Consider the following 9,592-nt stretch of genomic DNA (forward strand, 5'->3'; position numbering starts at 1 on the left):
GAGTATGGTCTTGAGAAACGATGATAGTCCGTCGACAGGGGACACGATAAATAGTTGAGCCGTGCTAAGAGCAAGCAATACGTCTTGTGCGTTAAAGACATTCTTGTTTATTATTTGTCTGTTTGTCTTTCTATTTTTAGCCATGGCGTTGTCAGTTTATTTTCTATCAATGAGTTTGGCTCTCCCTCTGATATCCTTAGTCCATCTTTTGTTTCACAATCCACTATAAATAAATATGTTTAAACTAAATCGATTATACGAAAGCAAATCCAGGTCACAAACCAGACATTAAAATATTTTTTGAAACTGAATCAAATGGTCGTTTTATAAATTTCCTGTTGTCAAAACTTAATTTTTTTTCTTCGAAAAACTAAAGATTTAATTATCCCAGGAATTGATTACCTTAGACGTATTTGACGCAACTTTTTCGAATTTTGGGTCCTCAATGCTCTTCAACTTTGTACTTGTTTGACTTTACAACAATTTTGATGTGAGCGTCACTGCTGAGTTTTCTGTCGAAGAAACGCACGTCTGGCGTATTAAATTATAATCCTAGTTCCTATGATAACTATTTACACCACTGGGTCGATGCCACTGCTGGTGGACGTTTCGTCCCCGAGGGTATCACCAGCCTAGTAGTCAGCACTTCGGTGTTGACATGAATGTCAATTATATGGTCATTTCAATAACTTTTCTGTTGTCAAAACTTTAATTTTTTTTTAAAACTAAGGAATTTTGTATCACAGAAATAGATTACCTAGGTCGTATTTGGTACAACTTTCTGGAATTTTGGTCCTCAATGCTCTTCAACCTTGTACTTGTTTGGCTTTACAGCTATTTGATCTGAGCGTCACTGATGAGTCTTATGTAGAAGAAACGCGCGTCTGGCGTATTAAATCATAATACTGGTACCTTTGATAACTATCTAAATGTCTACAGCCTATATTTTCAACCAGTAGTGGGTTCCGATACTGAACTTGAATTTGTTTATCAGTCAAGCTTATTGTAAAAGTCTGTGGTAGTCTGTTCATGACTGTTTGGGTTTTACAACTCCCGTGTATTAACTAACTGTCAAGAATATTGACTTGGTCATTTCTGACAAAAGTAATGACGCAAGTTCGGTAATTACACCTTGATTAACTACTAAGATAAAATAGTAAGGGTTTTTTGTAAATATCTGATTTATGAGTTTGTTTGCGACGACAATCCCACCGGCACAAAACAGACGCACATAGGGAAACACATAAAACAAATGAATTAAAATTCATCAATTCACTGCAAGATTGCATTGTTTCTTTAGTAGATACAAAGATTCTTTCTAGTATTACTTGCATAACTATGAAGTTCTCCAAAAGTTATCTCAATAATATAGTACATTTTCCCTACTTCGAGGTTAGGGTGTATTTAACAGTTTTACACCTAAAACGTGTAGTCAATTTAAGATAATTAACTGTTTTGTACCAGTCCAATGCTTTAGAATTATTGCGCTTTCAATAAAATAAATCATCTGATCAAACTATAGAAAAACTATAACTTTAGTGTACCTATGTAGTACTACACAATGAATCTTTCAAATTTATTGTACAATATTAATTTAGTGTACTACAACTATAAAACAGTGGTTTGGAATTACCTTATCAATACATAAATATTCAATTATTTAGGGAAATGTTTAGTTCTATATACTTATATATTAAAAATGTACATGTGAAAAAGTAGCCGTGCATAGATTTATAACTGATTTAATTAACTATGTATGCAGTGTTTTGTCTTGAGTTGTTATATGGACGGGTTGTTGTCTCTTTTCTCCATTTCCATTCTCAATTTTATTGGTCTTAATGTTACTACGAAATTTTGAACATCTGCATTGCGGCTTTGACTTGAAGTATGTGTGGTTATGTGGTTACTAATTGAATCAGATTTAAGAATTGAATGCTTCTTTTTGTAAATTTATTGGGGTGTAAAAGCGTGGACCGAAGTACATTTTGTAAGAAGCGCGGAAGCGCTTCATACTAAAAATGTGCGCACGGTCAACGCTTTTACACCCCTATAAAGTTACAAAAAGAAGCATTCAATACTTATAATTACATTTTTTAGCTATGATCATGAAAACACGAGTTTTATAAATTTTGTATATTATTCACCCGTGCACTTTATTGTGGGACCACGTGCTATCATGAAAGAAAAGTTTTATTGAGTGATGCAATTGCTTACGGAATAACAAGTGATGTGCCGTTAGCCAATCAAATTAAAGTATTATAATGAAACATACATCTAATGTAATTATTTAATAATAATGAAATTCAGTTTGAGGAAACAAATATGACATGCCAAATTAAAAAGACCGGATATAGTTGATATTCTTGTACACGTAATATTGCATAAGTGAGCTTTCATATGCTTTGTATGTTGCTCAGTTCTTTGAAACAAAACCTCAAAAGATTAATTCTGTTAGGCTGTCCAAGCTTTTAAATCTTTTTGACTAAGCAATCTGGATGAAAGTCAATTTAAAAATGCCAGCAATGTACGTAGGACTTGTGAAAAACATTTAAGTTAACTTTGATTGACTATAAATAGTTATCAAAAGTACCAGGATTATAATTTTATACGCCAGACGCGCGTTTCGTCTACTTAAGACTCATCAGTGACGCTCAGATCAAAATAGTTAAAAAGCCAAACAAATACAAAGTTGAAGAGCATTGATGACCCAAAATTCCAAAAAGTTGTGCCAAATACGGCTAAGGTAATCTACTCTTGGGGTAAGAAAATCCTTAGTTTTTCGAAAAAGTCAAAGTTTTATAAACAGAAAATCTATAATGTGACCATATAATTGATATTCATGTCAACACCGAAGTGCTGACTACTGGGCTGGTGATACCCTCGGGGACGAAACGTCCACCAGCAGTGGCATCGACCCAGTGGTGTAAATAGTTATCAAAAGTACCAGGATTATAATTTTATACGCCAGACGCGCGTTTCGTCTACTTAAGACTCATCAGTGACGCTCAGATCAAAATAGTTAAAAAGCCAAACAAATACAAAGTTGAAGAGCATTGATGACCCAAAATTCCAAAAAGTTGTGCCAAATACGGCTAAGGTAATCTACTCTTGGGGTAAGAAAATCCTTAGTTTTTCGAAAAAGTCAAAGTTTTATAAACAGAAAATCTATAATGTGACCATATAATTGATATTCATGTCAACACCGAAGTGCTGACTACTGGGCTGGTGATACCCTCGGGGACGAAACGTAAAACGATATAAAAAAAACCAGTAGAACTTAAACTTTTTCTTTTGTTTCATCCACAGGGTAGTTATGTAAAATTGTTTTAAAATCTTTCTGTTAACGACTACTTCAAACAGTTTTTTTATAGTCTGATAAAACCCAATTTATAAATCTCAAACTCGCTTCGATTTATTAGGCTTTCTCAACGTTACTTGATGACGTCCATTCTATAAAAGCATGATACATGTCAGTTTCATATGTTATAGGAAACAGATTTAAAAATATTTCGTTAGCCTATTAAGAGTGTACCGCTCTTTATAATTCTTACTATTTGATCTTTCTCAAATTTAGATTGTGATTGTTTCTGATGAATTTTGCGCAGCACAGCGTTTTCTGTAAAATTGTTCAATATACTTTGTCTTTCTTCAGAGTCAGTTAAGAGCACGCATCATTTATTATAGAAGTTTTTGACAAATATAAATCTTAAACACTTTAAATGATGAAAAGATAAAAACTGACAATAGCATACGCTAATAATAGCGTATGTGAATTCTTGTTATGGTAAAGGACATAAATATATATTAGCAAATATAAAAAAAAAACGTGTGTCCTGCTCTCAGCTCGAAAGACTGTGTAATAAGAAAAACTGATTTCACTTGATAAAGATTTGATTTAGAAAGACTTATAAATTGATCAGTATAACTGAGACTTAAAAAACAGAATTATCCTTAGTAATATTAATGAAAGATTTATCCGTAAGAAGTTTTTGCTTTTTTGACAGAATAGTGAAACGTGTTTTTCATAACCGTTGATTTCAACGGTTGTGCACATACTTTGGTATCATGATAACCGAGATACTAGTATATTGATTTATAATCATTTTGATATGCGGAATTTTTATCCATGAACAGATTTCAAAGTAATGTTCTTGATTAAATGAAATGCTTTTATAAAGATAAAACTTGTTATTTTCATTTAAATTTTTGTTTTATTTTCAATCTATTCTAAATAGAAGTTACTTAAAAAATATTCTTCGTTTTTTTGTAACTGGGATAAATATGAATCATAGTTGAATTCATTCGAGTTCAGTAACTTCGTATTATATTTTAAAGTAATGAGTTAATGTTTTTAGTTTTAAACTATTGGATTTGCTAGAAATAGGATTGAATTTATTTAGTCATATTTTCTGTTTAACAATTAATGGCATTTCTGTATTAAATGTAAATATTTATGTAGCAAAGAGGCTGAGATTACCGAAAGGATATTCGAACTCATAATAGAAAAAAATCTGACATCAGGAAACTAATAGAAAACAGGATAAATGTACAGGGAAATTGCCTTCAAAAGATCCATGCCATTTTATTAACATGTGAGACTTTCTATGTGAGTTTTGAGGGGGGGGGGACTAAATTCTTGAAATTGACGCTCTTGCTTCGGAAGTTATATCATTTAATATTATGGTGTCAAAAATGCTAATCTGAATCGTCACGTTCATTTACCATACAAATAAATGTTTTCATTATTTGTAGTATTTTGCTGGAAGATCATAGAATTTTTAAAATTTGTTTTAATTTTTTAAAACATAAATGCCAATTGACAAAAGTATTCTGGAGATAATATTTGATTTCAATTAATACAGTAAGGCCATCGGCATACCAACTATTTCGATAACATAATTTGTTCGTAAACATTTTTTTCTTCTTATTAAACCAGGATTTCTATGACAAATGCTTTCAACTAACAATAAAAGGTAGTTACTGAACCAAATGCTTTTAATGATAAGTCATTTCTTCGAGTTTTATGAACACAATTTTGATTGAAATGTAACCTAATGGAATATTTGTGTCGCATATAATATCGGATAGCAATCATGTTATACAACCATATTCATAACCATATTTAACAACTGAAATTGAGTCTCAATCAGTCATGTTGATTCTTCTGATTCTTTTATTGTTGTAATAACTATTGTTTAGGATGATCATTGTTTCATGAGCAAATACCTGGTTTATGGATCTAAATAAAATATTGTGTTATGAACACCATATAAAGTCCCCAAGAAGGCTTAGAATGCAGGATTTTGTACCATTTTTGTCAGCTTATGTTGGTCTAGTCGGACGCAGGTCACCTCTAACCAATTGCCATGGCTACGCCAAACAATATCAAATTGCATATGAAAAATATACATATCAAGAACTTATATAAATTACTGGCTTTACACAGCTGCCCATTTATATCTTGCTGGCGTACTAAATTATGAGCCTGGTACCTTAGATAACTAAATTCACCATTGGGTACTGCCACTGCTGGTATACGTTTCGTCCCCGAGGGTATCACCAACCCAGTAGTCAACACTAATATCAATTATGTGGTCATTTTTATACATTTCCTGTTTACAAAACTTTGATTTTTTTTATGCCAGGCATTTATAACCTTAGCCGTATTTGGCACAACTTTTTGGAATTTTGGATCCTCAATGCTCTTCAACTTTGAACTTGTTTGGTAATATGAATATTTTGATACCAGCGTCACTGCTGAGTCTTGTGAAGACGAAACGCGCGTGTGGCGTACTAAATTATAAGCCTGATACCTTTGATAACTAATTTCAAAACTGTTAAAGATGATTGTTATTGATGAAATTGCCGCCGCATATTCGGTACGTATCACTTTGATTAACTACAAGGTCAAGGACGCAAGTCAAAGTTTATTTGTTTTTACAGTAAGCCGATTTATGTGAAGATTACGTAGTGATGACGGATACAAAACAGAAGTAAAAAAATAAATCCAAAGTAAAAAACATCTGCCTTAAAGTACAAAATCCTTCTGCATGATAATGAATGTCTTTACTTGATTAGTTCGATTGATAATTTTCTATATATACCCATCACCAATGTAGCTTATCGGGTATACTTTATTTATAATATTCTATAAATTTATTCATGTCTGTTGCTTTTTTATTGCAACTTATTTTTAATTTGTTTGTTGTGTTTTGTCTGCTTGATTTCAAATATATGGACCCATAAATGGAACTACAAATATTAACACTTGACACTGAAATATGCTAAAAATTATAAAACTATATATATATATAAATATATACCAGCCATCGGATTTACACTGATATCTTGAGCAACCAATTGCCATGTTGGAGGGACGATCCGAGTATCCGTGCATACAATCAGGTAATATAACATTGAATTCACTCAAATTAGAACGTTCATATATTGCAAATGAAACAAACAGATGGTTTTAATTAATGAATGCATTTCTAACAGCTTTCGAATTTGTACTTTAAGTACATCTGGAATTCTGTTGTAACAAGTAGCTGTTTATGTCGAACTACTGAGAGAATGCTACGAATGCTTCCTTTCAATGTTTATTTGTTAAATAGTTTAAAGAGTTACTTCAAAGACAAAAAAAAGATGCAATCGGTGACATATAACTTTTTAGTATTTTGTTTACTAAAATGTGTCACAATCTGCTTATATAAAGAAATAATTATATAAAGTATAATAGAATCATCTTTTAAACTAATTTTCCTAATGCCATTTTTTGAATATCGAATATTTGTGGGTTTAACAATTGATTACCCATTTGTTTAGATTTTTTATGCTAAAAGGTAAAAAAAAAAAGGGGGGGACTAACAGACCAACATTTAACTTTTTGAATACAATTTAGCTAATCCAGTTATTTAAAGAATTATGAATTAACTTGAAAAAGATAACTAAAAGTTTTATACATTTTTAAGGGAGATATGTTTTTCTCCACATTTAAAATCTGAATATTTCCTTGCAGTCTATTACATTTGTAGTTTCGATATAAACACATAAAACATGGTAAAAAGTTATTTTAAATGTTATCGTTGGTCAATATTTACGTCTGACATATAAAATATTAAGCCAGGTATATATGATGAGTTTATTTACAGCCACTGGGTCGATACCACTGCAGCCATGTTATCGTAAAGTGGTTTTACTCAAACTAAAATTGAGAATGGAAATGGGGAATGTGTCAAAGAGACAACAACCCGACCAAAGAAAAAAACAAACAGCAGAAGGTCACCAACAGGTCTTCAATGTAGCGAGAAATTCCCGCAACCGGAGGCGTCCTTCAGTTGGGCCCTAAACAAATATATACTAGTTCAGTGATAATGAACGCCATACTAATTTCCAAATTGTACACAAGAAACCAAAATTAAAATAATACAAGACTAACAAAGGCCAGAGGCTTCTTACTTGGGACAGGCGCAAAAATGCGGCGGGGTTAAACATGTTTGTGAGATCTCAACCCTCCCCCTATACCTCTAGCCAATGTAGAAAAGAAAACGCATAACAATAAGTACATTAAAATTCAGTTCAAGAGAATTCTAAGTCTGATGTCAGAAGATGTAACCAAAGAAAATAAACAAAATGACAACAATACATAAATAACAACAGACTACTAGCAGTTTTAACTGACATGCCAGCTCCAGACTTCAATAAAACTGACTGAAAGATTATGGTTTCATCATATGAACATCAGGCACAATCCTTCCCGGTAGGGGTTAAGTATCATACCATCATAGCATATATGAGAAGAACATAAACCGTGTCATGCCAACAACTGTTTTTTTTAATAAATGTGTTTAGTTCCGATGAAAAGACCTTATAAGTGAATCAATATTAACGCCAAAATATGCAATCTTTAATGACCTGACTGCATGTAATAACAAAGACGTCTAAACTGTATGAATTTGTATTGATGACTGAAGTACAAGATAACGTCATAAGTATGCAACGTTGAATATACAATAATTCCGCGTTACGATAACGTTCTCTTCTGTGCGTGATTTCCAACATTTTCCGGCCCACGAAAAGTGAAAATTTAAAACTTGCAAAATAATTAAAGTCTCTCTGTTAAAGTAATAAAATGAAATTAACTTTAAATTCCATCATTAAAATTAAAACTTTTACCACAGTTCATAATATAATGTCACTTTGAATTAACGTTCAATTTTCGCTTCAAGTTCTCCCTGAAGTCCAAGTCCTGGTTTTTGTCCAAAAACAAGCTCTTTTATAATAGCTAGTTGCCAATTAATCCTGGGAGTTTCATCGTATATTTGAACAATGTCACCAACTTTGATATCCTGGTCACGGCACCAATATCGTAAAGTGGTTTTACTAAAACTGCATGCAATAACAAAGACGTCTAAAATGTATGAATTTGTATTGATGACTGAAGTACAAGATAACGTCACAAGTACACAACGTTGGATATACAATAATGCCGCGTTACGTTAACGTTCTCTTCTGTACGTGATTTCTAACACATGTAGTAAGCATATCTGTTTTGTTATGAAATGAATAATCAATGAAATTGTAAGAGTTTTAAATTACTTTTTACATAAACCAAACATACCTCTTTGTCTTGGTTACACAATTTAAGTCTGGTTTATATGATGACTTTACAGATGGATGATTCAAGGGAACCATAAGTCAAATATATGTAAAATTTGTTAGAAATTGGAAACTTGTAGGAAAACAAAATACTGAGACATCTATAAGAGGGCAAAGCCAAAGAAGTTATAAAACAAATACTAACATGTCGGAATTATGTTATCGTTGGAGACATTGTAGTTACTTTAAGGCATGGACATTTCCTCGTACTTAATTGATATTTGATTGTCTTTCATTTTCATTTGTTTTGTCTGTGTGTCATTTTGTGTTTTTTATCGCATATTTCGTGACTCTGCATTAATACATCTCGTCATTGTTTTATTGTTGTATGTTAATTTTTTTTTCTTTCTTGTCTTTCATTCTATAAATATGCCTTATCTATATGACTTTGTTGCGTTTCTTTGTAACATATTTGTTTGTTTTTATAGTGATTAAGATTACAACACTATATTGACTGATATTTCCCAATTGTATGACATTTTTACCTATAATGTCTATTTGTTTTTGTTCACACATCGTTGTCAATATAATGAAATTCAATATGTGACTTTCATACAATTCAGAGGTTTGGCTAGCTATAAAACCAGGTTAAATCCACCATTTTCTACATAAGAAAATACCTGTACCAAATTAGGAATATGACAGTTGTTATACATTTGTTTGATGTGTTTGAGGTTTTGTTTTTGCAAATTGATTAGAGACTTTCCGAATTGAATTTTCCACGAAGTTCGGTATGTTTGTGATTTTACTTTTTGAAATAGGGTCGTTACCCATGCATCCACCTTTTCAAGTCATATTACAGATTTCCATGTATATAACTAGAATACTCTACTCTATTTTCGACGATGTTTACTTAATTTTATTTAGTTCATTTCCTTGACTTGGTTAAAATTATAATTTTAAAAATGTTTGAACTTAACTTCAATGCATTTAT

This window comes from Mytilus trossulus, chromosome 1 (assembly GCF_036588685.1).
Source record: "Mytilus trossulus isolate FHL-02 chromosome 1, PNRI_Mtr1.1.1.hap1, whole genome shotgun sequence".
Lineage (NCBI taxonomy): Eukaryota > Metazoa > Mollusca > Bivalvia > Mytilida > Mytilidae > Mytilus > Mytilus trossulus.